Source organism: Sciurus carolinensis, chromosome X, assembly GCF_902686445.1.
Source record: "Sciurus carolinensis chromosome X, mSciCar1.2, whole genome shotgun sequence".
NCBI lineage: Eukaryota > Metazoa > Chordata > Mammalia > Rodentia > Sciuridae > Sciurus > Sciurus carolinensis.
In genome coordinates, this window is record NC_062232.1 from 15,471,038 (window position 1) to 15,488,358 (window position 17,321).

The 17,321-nt window shown below is 33.0% G+C and overlaps 1 protein-coding gene across 6 annotated transcripts in view; it reads right to left on the minus strand.

The window, feature by feature from the left end:
* The window catches only part of Rps6ka3 (ribosomal protein S6 kinase A3), a 142,213-nt gene that overhangs the window by 78,631 nt on the left and 46,261 nt on the right, over nt 1-17,321 (minus strand). The window contains exons 2-3 of one of the 6 annotated variants that reach the window (XM_047537017.1): nt 1,637-1,730; nt 620-656 (exon numbers count right to left, since the gene is read on the minus strand). The exons of 4 other annotated variants lie outside the window; for them this stretch is intronic. The gene's annotated coding sequence lies outside the window, so the exon portion shown is untranslated. Of the gene's footprint in view, nt 1-619; nt 659-1,636; nt 1,731-17,321 lie in introns of those variants that run through there. One more of the 6 variants, XM_047537018.1, reaches the window with a different exon arrangement.

Below are 17,321 nucleotides of genomic sequence, written 5' to 3' on the forward strand. Positions count from 1 at the left end.
CAGATTGTTTTGCTGTAATGGCACATTACAATGCATGTTCCCAGGCTATGACACCTCTGAAGAATATAAAAGTTAAAAAATTCTTCAAGTCCAGCAGATCATCATGTACAAGTAAGTATACTAGGACTAAAAAATGATCAGATTGGTAAAATACAACTTTGATCTTTGTAAGACATATCAACTACTGTCATTCTCTTACCTAGAAATGAAATGTACATATGAACACTGGCAGAAAAGGATACCTGACAAAGAAAAACAGTCTGAAGTAACAGGAAAGGAGGAAGGAAAGAAAGGGTCCAGAGCCATAATGTATTTATATGGAGACCCAGGTTGTAGGAACAAGCAAGGACCACACTTTTTTTTAACCACCCTCAAGTTTCCACAAGTATTATCTGCCTTCCAAACTTCCTCATATCAGTAGTGGTTTTCCTGCCCAAAGCTTATGTAACAGGAGTTCCATCATGAAGGTGCTGAGTATGAGGCAACAGAAACCTCCCTCCAACTTTGGTTAAGATAACATCACATTGTTCAGAATCCAAAGAATCTTCTATGCAATCACATTGAAACAATAAGAAACAAGCATTTTATATTCTTAATAAGTAATGTATATAATCCTTACCAACGTGACAGGATTAAGAATCAGCTCCTCATTTATCCTAAGGAAATATCAGAGATGTGCATAAAGACTTATGTACAGTGATATTCATCATACTCATTATACTGAAAAATAGAAAACAATCTAAATGATCAACAGGGGACTGGTTAAATAAATCATAATACATCTATATTCATATGTAGGAATACTATTCAATGGTTAAAATCAGGGCCTCAAAGAAAAATTAATGATGCAAAATATGTTTGCAATATATTAAATTAAAAAGGATACAAAACCGTATGACCCCAATTTGCACCCTCCCTCCCAGCATGGGTGCATGTCATTGGCAAAACATATAAAATCTTATCAGTAGTTACCTGGGCCATAGGATTTTCTTCTTTGTACTGTTTTTTCAAAATTATATACACTTATTATGTATTTTTATACAGAGAAAAACAATGAATATAATTAGAAAAATCAGTTTTATTTCTAGTTATGGTGACCTTATGTCTCCTTTGTTATTCCTCTAGCTACCAAAGACCTGTTAGTACCCAAGATTTTTCTATTTCCTAGATTAGGGTAGAAATGACCTCTGGTTATATCTACATTTCTAAGTTTATGAGGACCCTTTCAGAAGCTTTTATTTTATTTATTTTCTCTGGTCCTGTGGTTGTGGCCTCAGAAAATAAGCTTTAGGCAGGCCTGAATCCACCTCATGTATTTTAAAGTGTACCCCTAAGCGGAATTCTGCTTATGACACAAGACATGTTGAGATAAGAATAAAGAAATGAAAACACAGTAGCCAAAATTAAGTTTGTATCATGAATAGCAAGTATTAGAACTGACACTGCAGAAAACAGAATCCATGCCACAGAGGACAAATTTGAATAAATGAAAAGAAAAAAGAAAATAAAAGATTCAAAAACTATGGAAGACAGACAGAGAAATAATCTATGAATAACAGATGTTCCTAAAAAATACAAAACAGAGCAATTTAATCAATCAAAAGTACAAGAAAATTTTCCAGTTCTGAAAAAATACCTGAGACTGGAGACTGAGAAGGTTCAACAGAGATCATCAACACCAAGACATGTCCTGGCAAATGTTTTTAAATTTCAAGGATAAAGATAAAATCCTACAAGCATACAAGCAGAAAAAAATAGGTTATTTCAAAGGAACTAGAATCAGGTTGACCTCAGTTTTCTCCTCTGCAACAATAAATTGCCAGAAGACAATGAAGTAATGACCTATAGGGAGTTGAAAGGGAAAAGTTAAGATCTAAGAATTTTATACCTCACCCTAGTTTTTCATGTACAAAGGTCACAGGAAATTATTAGATTTGCAAAGTCCTATAAAATTTCATCATGTTGGTAATATCTTTTTAAAGTAAATTGTTCAAAGGTACATCCTAGACCATCAAAAGAGAATCAAAAAATAGTTCAAGAAAATTGAGGTAGGAAAGAAGTATTGAAGTATAAACTGACACCAACTTAAAAATAACTGAATCATACTAAAAGAAAGGGTCAATAATGAATAAAAATTGATATAAGTATATAAACAATATAAAAGAAAAAAGCACCTCAGGCTAAAATAATGTAGATTTAAAAGAGACAGCAGGAGAAGCAAAGACTCCAAACACTCCATCTTTCCTACAAGAATATTTAACAAATATTTTTAGTAATTATCTAATAAATTTTGGAATGTTTTGAAAAAAAACACACAATAATCAAGAATAGATATTATTACAGTCCAAATCACTAAAGAAGATAATAAATGGCAAATACCAATAATAGTACTTTATGCAGATGTCACATTCAATCCTAAGAACGTGAGGTGAGTATAATTACCCCTACTTTACAGTTGAGGAAAGCAAGGCTCAGCAAAGTTAGTGATTGGCAAAAGCAGGATTCACACCCAGATCTTTCTAGCTATATAATTCTTTCTTCTGTATTTCACAACCTCCTCAAACAAAACAATCCATATGACAGAAGAAAAAAAAACTCACAAGAAAAAAAAAACAACAGAACTCATTCTAAAAGTAATAATGTAAGAAATGTAAAAAAGAGTCACTCAATGGTATTTTATTCAGCCATAAAGAAAAGTGAAATTATGTCATTTGCAGGAAAATGGATGGAACTTGACAATATCATGTTAAGTGAAATAGGTCAAACTTGGAAGGTCAAGGGTCATATGTTTTCTCTATGTGAAAACTAGAGGCAAAAAAGGAAAAGAAAGGTGGGGGAGGGTCTCATGAAAATCACGAGATCAGTAGAGGAAAGGGACCAGGTGGTGAGAGGGGTGCTGGGGAATGTTACTGGTCAAATTTTATTGTTAAACTGTGTTCATGTAAGAATACATAACAATAAATCTGACCATTATGTATAACTTTAATGCACCATTAAAAAATGTGGAAAAAGTGACTTACTAGATATTTGATGCTACTTCAGAATTACTGATGTTTTATGAGTGATAAGAGTAAGGTAGTTATATATTATTAAAAGTCATTTTTAAGAAGTATAAATACAAATATTTACACCTGAATTGATATTTCTAGGATTAACTTCAAAATAATCCACAGGAGCTGGGGAGGAAAAGGTTGTGGGGGGGTTGGAATGGCTAAGTAGAAATGAAATGATGGGGTATCAGCTGATAATCCTTGAAGCTGGGTTATGGGAATAGGGTGGTTCATTACTTACTACTCTAGTATGTATTTGAAAATGTTTCACAAAAAAATCTTAAGAGTTGGATTTATTTTTGATTAAAGTAACTCCCCCCCAAAACAGGTAAGTATAGAGAATGTAAAGAAAAAGAAAGTGTTTGTAACATTAACACCAAAAACAAAATGTAAGGCAAAAACCTTAAGCTGATTAAAATGGTCATTTTATATGGACTAAAGATATAATTAGTATTGAATATACATAATAATAGTAATAAGAATAATTGGTGTAATTTACTGAGCTCTTACCAGATAAATCATAAGCACTATTAATTATCTTTGATGCTTCTAAAACTTTTAATCACCAATTTACAAATGAGGAAACTAAGCCAAGATAAGTATATCAATATTTTAAAGTACGGTATTCCCAGTCCCTAGCAAAATGTCTGTCATGAAATAGGTGTACAATATTTGTTGCATACACAAAAAGTCTAATATCCTGTGCAAGGCAAAGACCACATTCCACCCTGAATCTAAATCTAAGACTCCTAATCACATAAAAATCTTTTAATAATGGAGTACAGATATTTATTTCCTTCTGCATATATTTCTCTAGTTTTCAGATTTTGTACAATTAGCATGTGTTATTTTTTTAAACACAAAAGTCATCGAAAAGAGCAAGTGCATAATAGCACAGAACATTTAACCACAGACTGAACAAACCACAGAACACGAAAGCAGATGCATTACGACTATAACATGAAATCAACGCAAATGTAGTGGATGAGAAAATTTTAGCACACTAATACCAACTAGCAAAGTAAACAAAATAAGGACAAAGCATTTGAAATAATTCATATTAGGATAGATAGAACCACATTTTTTTTCTTGTACTGGGGACTGAGGTCAGTGGTGCTTTACCACTAAGATACATCCCCAGCCCTCTTAATTTTTTGAGACAGGGTCTCCCTAAATTGCTGAGGCTGATCTTGAACCTGTGATCCTTCTACCTCAGCCTCCTGAGCCACTGGGATTGCAGGCATGCACCACTGTGCCCTGCCTAGGATAGGTAAATGATGAATTTTATAAATGTAAAAAGACTATGGGCTCTTTTCAAGTATTTATGTAGTTATAAAAACTGTCCATGGCTAGGTCATCAAGTAAATCTAAAAATTCTTAAAATCAGAATATTTTCTGATTATGATAAAAAATGGATAAGGAAACAAACTAAAGCACTCACTCAGAAATTAATATTCTTCTAAATAACTAATAGGTCAAAGAAATAACAGCTATCATTTATTCATTGCCTATTTTGTTCAAACTACAGTTAGCCATATTATGCATATTATTTTAATTCCAATTAATCATTAATAAACAATTAGGTATATTGTTAAGAAAAAGGTTATTAATTTGTCCAAGATCACAGAGCTATTAGGTTTGAAGATAATTGAACCCAAGTCTGAATACAAAAGCTACTACAATATGTACTTTTCTGCTTATATTCATGTAGAGACATCTAGCTATGCTCATTTATCTCTATTCACAAAATAAAATTTTGTAAAAAAGTGGAGAAAACTATAATTCTTTAGTACAGCATGTTCTGAAAGTGTCCATTAGTTAAATACACTATTCTAAAAAGGTTGTTTCATTTTTCTATCATCAATCAGATACAATATTTCAAATCACATAATCAAAAAATTATTTCTTTAAATATATTCATTCTCAGTAGGGGTAATAAAGGAAGAAAACAAAATTATATCAATAAAATAGGGAATATAAGGTAAACACCAAATTTATTTCTAAAACACAATGTGATTTTCAGAAAAGTCACTTTCTGATGGTACTTATCTACAATCTGTAAGAATTGTATGAAACCTTGGCCAACATGGATTTGAAAGTCAGCCACTAACTGTGGGCAAGACTTTAAGCCTCTGAGTTGTGGTTTCTTCATCCATAAAATATGTGGCTGAGAGCTCTCCCAGCTTGAAAATATTATAATCCTTTGACTTTAAAGACTAAAACTTTAGAGTAAGATTATTTAAGATTTTGTGGGGTTTTTACACCTGAAGAAATCACTGATTTTATATTTAAGGACATTTTAATATTTCTACTTCCTTTTCTTTTGTTTGCATCCTACACAGTTTTTATACACCCATTAGTGGTGTGTTTGTTCCCTAAACAAAAATAATGTCACCTAAAAGAAAAATGCTAAATACTGTTTTTCTGTGCAGATTAAGGAATCTAACAATTTTGTAATTCAATTTCCACCATCCAATTTTGTTTTAATAAAGCAGTAAAATGTCAACTTTTTAAAATCTCTTGCTTCTCCAATAACTTCAAACCCTACCTCCTCTTTAGTAGAAAAAGGTATTTCCCAAACCTGCCTGATGATCAGAATTACTTGAGATTCCTAATAAAGATATATTACACAGTGGTAGAGATCTTGCTTAGTATGCACTCAAGGTCCTGGGTGAAATTCCAGAAGCCCCATGGTTTAGTAGCTTATTTTTTAAACAGGTACCTTAGATGACTTTTATGATTAGACAAAACCAGGAAACCAGTGTAGCAAAATGATTATGGGCTTTGGAGGCTGACGTAACAAGTTTCTAAACCTGGCCTTTTTGTCCTTTCATAGGTGTGACTCTGGGCAAGTGATTTGATGTGATCAGTTTTCTTATCCATAAGAATCAGATACTTGTTATGCCAGAGGCTATGGTCAATTCATTATGTTTAGCCATGGTGGGTGTTCAGAAAGCACCAGCTTTTCTTTCCTTCTGTTCATCTTCCCAGGAGAAATGACAAATCTTATATTTGAGGGGACTTTGAGGAACCCCTTGCCCTAATTGGCCCACTTACATTTCTAGGGCTAAAAATCTGAGTTCTTGATAACTTACACTTGGGACGGCTAATTCTAGTCTTAGGAAAAAGCCTAATGATTTCTTCTGGCTGATTTCCAGGGTATTAATAAAGCCTTTCCATCCAAAACAGATGAACCATCATGCTGGCTTCAAAGTCCATGCTCTTATTTTGCTGTGACTATGGCAAAATCACCTCAACCTGTTTTCTCATCTATAAAACAAGTGATGCTTAAATTTCTATGCACCAAACCCAATATGTGTTGATGATACAACTGTTAATAATCACTTAAAATAATTCAACTTATACACAGCTTTACACACATCCTTATATACAAAAAGACAGCATTTAATAGCTTACAAGTAAGTGAAATGAGACAGTGGGACTTGCTCAAATACACAATAAACCAGACCCTGTTTAATAGTATTTGTGTGGTATGGTCTATATTTCAATATAAAGAGCTTTAAATTTTGAGATGAATTTACTAAGAAACAATCCAAACTGTAATCAACTATATATTTTAAAATCACCCTAGGTATAAATACAATCTTGGCTTATAAAGCTAATAAGACTTATTACTGAAAACATAACCACAAATGTAGTTTCTAATTAGTTGGTTGTGTGATTAGTTATGGTTGCATAGTTATTAAGCATAAACACTAGAAGCATTTTAATGTTAATTTTAACTATTTTCATAAATTCTAAAGTAATTTATAGCAACTTAAAGAAATCTAAAAAAACCCTTAAAAATCTGAGAACATTCATTCAAGATACAAGGAAAAGTTATGCACAATTCTTTTAAAAAATACCCTTAAATCCTATTGAAACTAACTTAAATTACATTAAAGAACCATGGTTTTCTTTCATTTTTGTCAAATTATTCTTTAATGCAATTTAGTAATTTTCTTCATTTAGGTCCTATTCTCTGCTTGTTATGCCTGTTTCCAGACATTCAGTATTTTTGTTGCTATTTTGAATGAGATGGTTTTCACCAATATGTTTTAACTGGCTATAACTGGTAAACAGGAAAGCTATTTATTGATTTCTGAATTCATTTTGTGTAATAGTACATTATCATTAGTGGTTTTTTTTTTTTTTTTTTTGCGGTGCCGGGGATCGAACCCAGGGCCTTGTGCTTGCAAGGCAAGCACTCTACTGATTGAGCTATCTCACCAGCCCCTCATTATCATTAGTTTTAACAAACCTTTTTAGATTTCCTCAGATTACCTATGTAGATGATTATATCATCTGTGAATACTTGTCTTTTATATTCCTTCTGAATACTCTTATTTTCTTGCCTAATTGCATTAGCAAGGTCTTTGAGAATATAAAAATAAAAGTGAAAATAGCAGGCATAATTTTTAAAAGGCTTTTCATTTGTTTTTATTAGTTCACTATAGTTTTACATAATTATGGCGTTCATTTTGACATATTCATAAGTGGGTATCACATAATTTGCTCCATTTCAATTCACAGTACTACTCCCTTCCCTCCTGATTCCCTTCCTCTACTGTATTGGTCTTCTATTATTTTTTAAAAATTGGTGCATTAGAGTTATACGTAAAAGTGGAATTGTGATTTATTCATACATGCATGTAACAATTTGGTAAATTTAATGTAGTATATATATACAATGGGGTTTTACTCAGCCATAAAGAATAAAATTATGGCATTTGCTGGTAAATGGATGGAACTGGAGATCATGCTAAGTGAAATAAGCCAGGCTCAAAGTCAAAGCTTGAATGTTTTCTCTCATCTGCAGATGCTAAAGAAATAAGGAATTTGAAATGCGGGGCAGGGGGAACCTCATCGAAATAGAAGGGAGAACAGTGCAGTAGAGGATGGGGATTGAGTAGGAGGGATGGGAAAGGTGAAGAATTGTTGAATAAAACTGACCAAATTATGCAGGCATAACTTTAATAAGACTATAATATGTTCTCCTCAAGCATGATGTTAGCCATTAGTTTGAGATGTTTTAATATTAAGGATATATCCTTTTATTATCACTAATATAATCGTTGGAAATAGATAAATGTATTTTTACTAAAAACCTAATTCTTAACTTTTTTTTTTTTTAAATGATCATAGGGTCACAGGAAATAGCAAAACTAATAGACTCCATATACTCTTAATCCATTTTTACCCCATGGTAACATCTTACATAATTTCCTGTCAAAACCAATAAACTGACACTGGTACAGTGCACAGATCTTATATTGAGATTTCACGGGTTTTACAGATACTTGTATATGTATTCTATGCCATTTTATCACATTTGGAGATCACTGTATCCATCGCCATAGTAAAGATACTTAATAGTATTATCACATATCACCACCAGGATCCCCATGTTGCCCTTTTATGATCTTTTCTTCTTCCTAATCCCTGACAACCATTCATCTATTCATCATGTAATTCTATATCATGAATGTTATGTAAATTATATCATATAACATGCGACCTCTTTCCATTCAGCATAATTCCACTGAGATTCATCTAAATTGTATATTAACAATCCCATTCCTTTTCAGTTGCTAAGTACTATTCCATAGAGTGAATGTGCCATGACTTGTTTAATCATTTATAATTGGTTCAGTTTCTGATTTTTGAACAGTACAAATAATGATATCTGCATTTGGGTACAAACTTTTATGTGAACTAAGTTTTCATTTCTCTGGGAAACAGTCTAAGAATGCAACTGATCATACAGTAAATATATGTTTAGTTTATTAAGAAATAGCCAAACTCTTTTTCAGAGGGGCTTTATCATTTTACATACCTACCAGCTATGTCTGAGAAATTCAATTTGCCTGCATCTTCACCAAAATTTAATATTATCACTTTTTATTTTTGCTATTCTAATAGGTATGTGATGATAGGGAACTACAAATTAAAATCACAATGAACTAACAGTCAACCATGTTGAACATCTTTTCAGAGTCTTATTTGCTATCCACATACTCTCTTTGACGAAATGTCTGTTCATTTATCCGTTTTCAAACTGGACTGATTCTCTTTGTTCCTGTTGAGTTTTGAGAGTTCTTTAAAAGTCTTACCTCATGTATGTTTGCAAATATACTCAATCTGTACCTTGTCTTTTTATCTTCTTCACAGAGTCTTTTACAAAGAGATAAAGTAATGGCATTTGATGAAGTTCAATTTAGTTTTTCTTTTGTGAACTCTGCTTGTGGTATCAGGTCTAAAAACTCTTCATTTAGCCCATGGGCCCAAAGATTTTCTAAATTCTAAAAGATTTCTAGTTTTACATTTAAATCCACAATCCACTTTGAATTAATTTTTATATAAGGTGTGAAGCTTGGAGGTTCACTGATTTACCTGAAGACATGCAGTTGCTCCATATACTGCTGATGAAAAGACTATCCTTCCTCTTTCAAACTGATTTACCACTTTGACAAAAATCAGTTGCCCATACTTGTGTGAGTCTATTTCTAGTTCTCTATTTTTTCCCATGTATCTGTGTGTTCATCCCTTTGCCAATATCACAGTATTTTGATTACTGAGGCTATATAGTAAATCTTAAAATTGGGTGAAGTGGCTCCTCCCACAATCTTTTGTTTTAGTTCCTTTAATTTTCCATTTAAATGTCAGAATAAGCTTGGTTTAAACCCATAGATGAACTTGGGAGAACTGACATCTTTGCTTCACATCTACAAGCATGATATATATCTCAATTCATTCACACTTTCATCAAGATGTTTTACTTTCAGCACACAAGTCCTATACATGCTTTGTTAGCTTTATACCTAAGTATTTTTAAGCCATTATGATAATGTTATGTCAGATTCTACACATTTATTGCTAGTGTGTGTGTATATATATATATATAACTTACTCATATATATATATAACTTACTCATGTATGATACTGTCTTACGGCCTTGCTGAACTAACTCATTTATTAGTTCTAGGGTTTTTTTGGTAGATTCCCTGTGATTCTCATTGGAGATCATAATGTACCTAAAAATAGGGACAGTTTTTTTCTTCCTTTTAAATTTGTATGTCTTTTATTTCCTTTTATTGCATATTATGCTAGTAAAAATTCCCAGAACTATGCTGAATAGCAGTTCTGTGAGTGGACATCTTTGCCTTATTACTGATCTTTAAAAAAGCATTGCTTTTCACCATTATGATGTTAACTACAGGGTTTTTAAATTGCCATTCTTTATCAAATTAAGAGTTCCTGAATGTTCTTAGTTTACTCCATTTTTATTATGAATGTTTAATACTTAATCCAAATGTACTTTCTGCTTTGGTGTGATTTTTCTTCTTTAACCTTTCAGTATGCTTGGGAAAAAACCCATTAGGTTTATGTGCCTTCTTATGTATTGCTGGGTTTGTTTTGCTATTTTGTTGAGGATTCTGTACTTTTGTTCTTGTGGGATATTGATTTGTAGTTTCTATACCATCTTTGGGTTTTGGTATCAAGGTAATACTGGTCTAATAAAACAAGTTTTAAAGTGTTCCCTCTCATATTTCTGAAAGAGACTGTAGAATTCATGTTCTTTAGGCCTTATGTTCCAAGTTTTCTTCTTTTATCATTTCCTTTATGTTTGAGGAAATACCTTTAGTTATTCTTTCAAGGTGTACTACTAAGTCTTAGTTTTCTTTAGTCCCAGACTGCTTTGATTTCACCCTAATTCCTGAAATATGTTTTCACTGGGTATAAAATTCTGGGTTGGTATTTTTCCTCCTTCAAAGTCTGAAAAACCAAGTGTTTCTATAGATTTGGATGGGAAATCTGCTGACATGTGAACCGTTTTCTATAGGTAATAGCTTGCTTCTCACTAGTTTGCTACTTTAAAGTTTCTCCTTAAATTTGAAGTTTGATTTTAAAAATTTAATTGTTGCAAATATACTTAAGATCGACTATCTTTACCATTTTTAATACAGTTCTGTAGTGTTAAGTATATTCACATTGTTGTGCAATCTCCAGAACTATTCACTGAGCAAAATTGAAACTTGTATCCACTAAACAGTAACCTACCACTCCTAAAAAAGTTTGATTTTGATGTGTCTGGGAGTAGATTACCTGGATTTATCTTATTTCGGGTTCACTCATCCTCTGGAATCTGTAGGATTATGTCTTTTGCCAAATTTGGGGAAACTTCAACCATTAAATTTCTTTAAGTACATTTTTTCTCTCTTTCTTGGATTCTCATGTCCTCAGAGTCCAAGAGGAGTCCCTCAAGCCCTTGAAGCTCTGTTCATCTTTTTTCCAGTCTATTTTTCTTTGTTGTTCAGACTGAGTAATTTCTATTGCTCTATCTGTAAAAGATTCTTTCCAGTCATTTCCATTTTTCTAGTGAGCCCGTATAGTCAGTTTATTTCAATTGTATTTTTCAGTTCTAAAATTTCCATTTGATTCTTCTTTTTGTACCAGACTGAAGCCAGGGGTACTTAGCTACTGATCCACAACCCAAGCCCTTTTTAGTTTTGATTTTTGAGACAGGGTCTTGTTAAGTTGCTTAGGGTCTCACCAAGTTGCTGAGGCTGGCTTTGAACTTGCAATCCTCCTATTTCAACCTCCCAAGATACTGGAATTATAGGAATGCACAATCACGCTCAGCTTGGTTCTTCTTTGTATCTTCTATTTTTTCTGAGACAAAATTTTCATTTTTTAAAGTGTGTTTTAGTTCATTGTTCATTGATGCATATTTTACAATAACTGCTTTAAAATCTTGGTCAGATAATTTCAACATCTGAATCAGTGTTGGTATGTGTTGACTATCTTTTCTCATGTTATTTTCCTGGTTCTTCGTAAAGTGATTTTTGATTGTCTAATGAACATTTTGGTTGGATCCTATTTAATCTTTTTTGGCAGGCAGTCCCCCTGATGAGGTGTAGTAAGATGGCAGGGTGAGAGTGTATGTTCAGTTTCCCTGGGCTCCATCAATATCATCAAGGCAGAAGTGAAGCATTGACTCAATGTTTCATTGCATCACCTTGCTGCCTCTGAATAAGGGTAAAAGTTCAGCTCCCTAATTTTAATTTTCAATTAATCCCTATACTTTTGCCTTAAATAAGGAACTATAAAATAGTATAACAAGACTGAGGAGACTATCGACTGCTTCAATCTTTGTTTTCTTTCTGTAACTTTATAAAACTAATCTAACTCCATGCTGTGTTCCTCTAGCAACTCTGCTCTGGCTGATAAGGTGATAAGGTATCTAAGGTATTTTCAGAGAACCTAAGGTTGTATGAATCCAGTTGGAAAACCACTGTTCAAGGAAATGATTTATATTAATCACATATAAAAAATGAAGAAAGTCTTTAAAGCACATGTTGAAAGTAAGTTTTCTGAGGATACATACATAAATAAGGAACTCTATATCAATATTCAAGCAAAACTCCATTTAAAGTCCCTAAATCATTAACAAAATAAGCCTAAGAATTATATATACAAATGAGCAACTAAGCACATGAAAAGATCCTTAACATCATTGATCATTAGGGAGATTCAAATCAAAACAAGATATAATTTCATACCCACAATGATGGTTACAGCATAAAGTAACACATGTTGAAGAGAATGTGGAAAAATTAGAACTTGCATACACTACTGGTGGAAATATAAAGTGGTGCAGGTGAGCTGGAAAATGGTTTGGTGTTTTCCTCAATGTTAAACACAGACTAACCAGACTAACTCAGCAATTTCTTTCCTAGATACGTAGAAAATTGAAAACATTCACCCAAAAACCTGTACTCAAATGTTCACAGCAGCATTATTCATTAATAGCCAAAAAGTAGAAACGACTCAAATTCCATCAACTGATGGATGGATAAACAAATGTTTATATCCATAAAATATAATATTATTAGCTATAAAAAAGAATGAAGCATTGATACATACTATAATATGGATGAACCCTGAAAATATTATAGTAAATAAATGACACCAGATACAAAGACATTTAAGGATTCCATTGATATGAAATGTCCAGAAGATGCAAATTTATAAAGATAGAAAGAAGATTAGCAGCTGTCAGGGGCTGAGGGAAGGGAGGAATGGGGAATGATGAATGATGTGTCTTCTTGGGGCAATGACAATGTTCTAGAACTAGATACTGGGGATGGTTGCACAATTGTGTACATCTATTAAAAAACAATGAATAATATATGAGAATTTTATGGCATATAAGTTAGATCTCAATTAAAAATTAATTAGGGCTATATGACCTAATAGTTTAACAGTCTAAAGAAAAAAAAAACTAATGACTAAATAATTTTTCTTTTAAATTTCCTCCCATTGACGGAATGTCAAATAGATTTTCTGAAGAGGATACAAATATAAACAGATAATGATTTATTAAGCTGCATAAAACAGAGTACATTACTCAAGCATACACCTAGAGACTTCCACAAGAAGAGCTGTTAGGAAATGTCTCAGAAGCCCCTTTCCCAAATACTAGTTTTGCTTCAAATAAAAGACATTTTCATTTCTAATATATCTGTTCATAAATCTCAAAGCATCTCTCACAATGTCAAATGTTTTTTCTCAGGTCAGCTTACAAAACCCTATTTAGCTCATTCTGCATTTGGAGAGTAATATTGATTTTACTAACTTTCCTAACTCTATTAACTACTTAAACAGTGGCTCTATTATGAACAGCATTCCTACTTCATGCCAGGACATGTTCACTATTGGGACCATTGGGGAAAGGAGGGCTTCATGATACATATGTATGAGAAGGCACCTATCTTTCTAGGTCATTATCCTCTACGTCCCCACAAAAATAGCTACTCATGCAAACTACCTGGATCCTTTCTCCTCTGTAGACATCCAGATAGGTCACCCATCTAGATGTTCTCAACTTAAGGAGGCACTCTACTAGAAAATCAAAGGAATTTGCAATCTGTGAGACTTGGGTTTGAATCTTTGCTCCTTCACTTACTAGCTGTGAAACCCTGAGCCTGTTACTTAACCTTTATAGGCTTCAGTTTATGTCCACCTCATTCAAGTTGATGTAAATTAAGTGTCTAATCAAAGGGTTCATTCAGTAAATGTGAGCTTCCTCCCATCTTCACTTGGGAAAGAGCAAGCCATGATCTTGACCCATGCCCCACTATTTGTAGGTAGGATTGATTTGATTTTGTAAATTAAGGATTTGAATGTATTTTTTCCAGACTTATAAAGTTAAGGCAAGAATGTAAGGGTTTTTTTGGTACTCTGACACAGAAAACAAGGAGTTAAAATTAGCAGATTGTAGAGAAAAATTTGAACTTTGATGCATTATGCCCTTTTCAGAATTTATATAACTGATGAATTTAAAAAGTTGATATGTTATAGACAACAAACTAAATTTTAATGAAATGGAATGTATTGCATATCCTAGCTGACTCTGTCAATATATGACCTGGGGCAGGTCTTCCTGAACAAAACTCAATTTTCTTATATAAATAGGGTAGAGTTAAATTGTTCTCAGCTATAAAATTCTCTGCTAAAAATTCTAAAAACAGTTTCATGTTCCAAGATGCATAAGTCCACTTTTCCAGTTTTAATTAGCACAGTAGAGTGAACGGAATGCAATATTTAAAGAAATTTACCATGCAGTGTTTTTTTTTATCCAATAGCATAGAAGATGATTTTGTATTTTCATCCTGAGATGTTATTTTTGTTCTATATCTCTGTCCACAAGTTCAGCCCCCAAGAGGAGGTTTATAATTTATTTTTGTAGTACTGGGGATTGAACCCAGGTGTGCTGTACCACTGAGCTGCATCCCCAGCACTTTTCAATTTTTGAGATAGGGTCTTGCTAAGTTATCAATGCTGGCCTCAAACTTGAAATCCTCCTGCCTCACCCTCCTGAGTGGTTGGGATGGTGTATGCCATCATGTCTCGCCCGCAATATTTTTTGATAGCTAAATTTCCCCAATGTTTATTTTATCACTCAAAGAAACGTCACTGTAAAAATTTGTAAAGTTGTAGAACAACTTGTGAGGTATATGAAACCTAAGAGTGGTTATCAAAATCTTCAGGGATAAGGCCACCTGATTAAACACAATTTGAAAAAGCATATAAAATATACTTTTATTTAGAAAAAAATTAATCTATTAACTTCAAAAAACAACAGAATGTAGAATTGAAAACACACTGGAATAGGGAAAAAGGGGTTCAATTTGTACAAATCTATAATCTAGGACTGCACTGGTCAATATGGTAGTCAATAGTCACTGGTGACTGTACATTTAAATGAATTAAAGTTAAAATTCAGGAATAGGGATATAGCTCAGTGGTAAAGTACTTGCTTACCATGCAAGAGGCCTTGTGTTGGATCCCCAGCACCATGAACGAATACATGAAAAAAGAATGAAGAAGAGGAAAGGAAGAAAGAGCAAAAAATCATTTCTTCAGTCACACTGGTCACATTTCAAGTGGCTACTATATGTACTGAACAATGCTGATCTAGAAATTGTTTTTTAAAGTAAAACTTTTATTATTTTATATTGTTTTCAGGTAGATACCTCTGCTCCTATATGTGAAGAAGTGAAATAACATTCAACATTCTAGAAGCTGAGGATTTCACTATAGGTTTAATAAGATTTCTAGAATGAAGATTTCTCCTAAACCACGGTCCTCGAGATGCAATTCAATTTATTAATGTCAAAATGATCTTTTGCTTCAGTTTATCATTTGACATCTGTTTCTAACATATCAAATGACTGAACCAAGTTTCCTACAAGTTTTGTAAAACAAAAGATTAGAGCTAAACTCAGGACTGATTCAAAGATGAGACCATAATCATACGTAAGATTATAAAAACCAATTTATACTACGGACAAAACTGTCTAAATGTTTCCGTGGATATACTCCTAAGACTTTTTTTGGCAGTACTGGGGAACAAACACAGGGCCTCACACATGCTAGGCAAGTGCTCCTCTACACTGAGCTACATCCCCAGAGATATACTAATTAAGATGGGGAAATTTCATTTAACTTACTATGGCAGTAATCATTTTTACACTAGAGAAGAATGACAAGAATCTAAAAGTGTTTTTGGATTTACACTTAAGTGTAGGGTACCTAATATTTAGGAAACTGGCAACATTTCACAAGAGCAACAACAGAAACAGACTCACAACATGCTGACTCCAGATGGGCAGCAGGCTAGCTTTCCGTCTTATAACTGCCTGTTCTTTACTTCATTCATGGTCTGATTTCTGGCTGACATCTTCAAGAAAGGTAAATATGCAGAGCAGGTAAAGGCAGTAATTGAGTCATTCTGTTATGGTTTGTCAAAAACATAAAATAACCGCTTATGATTAGGTAATATGCCCCAAAATAATCCTGATCCCAGAGATGGGTGTTCATAATGGGCAGAGACTAGCAAAGGGGTGAGGATGCTATTTTACGTTGTTTGGTAAACTGTAACTTCTTAAAAAGATGAAGTAAAAACATTCCCATGTTAAAAATGGCTGCTTCAAATATTATTAACCCTAACTATTCTCTAGTAACTGCAACTTAGAATTAATTTAAAAAGGAGAATGGGGGAGGCAAGCAAATGGACAGTAGCATAAAGTGACATATGATTAAAGAGAATTTTTTCAAACTGTGAATATTAGATGAGTACTGAACAAGTCAATGTACAAGTCATACAGGAAGGGCAATTAGATTGATATTAAAGTAGATTATGACCAATGGCTGTCAGAAAATTGAATAATGAAAGTTAAAATTGTTTTTATTTTATTTTAATCATTGTTTAAATTTTCAGTTCACTATTAAGTATTGTACAATTTAGGAAGATTTTAATTCAAAATGAAACAAAACTCTTGATGGTTAAAGAAAAAGCTTTGATATAGTCAATTAAACATAACACAGCACATTTCCAGGCAATGCTGGATCAGGTTACCAGAGTTATCAGACTTTTCAAAACCATGTTCTGCAAGGCACTTGTGCCCTTTTAGACTTCAACAGGTGGTCCATGAAAAGGGGTGCTGACATCTAATGTCAAACGCTGTGGGCTATATATCTATTTTGCAGATTCACTGTGAACATTATCTTAGAAGTTCTAAAAAGTTATACAGTTAAGATACTGGTTAAATCTTGTTTAACTCCACATTTCCCAAGCCTATTTGATTAGGTCCACTCTTTTGGTTTTTTGCAAGAGGGGTGGTTGTTGGGACAGAGATATACCTTTTAACATCACATCTCCAAAGGCTTCGTTTAGAAATTACTGTGTAGTATTTTAAAGTTTA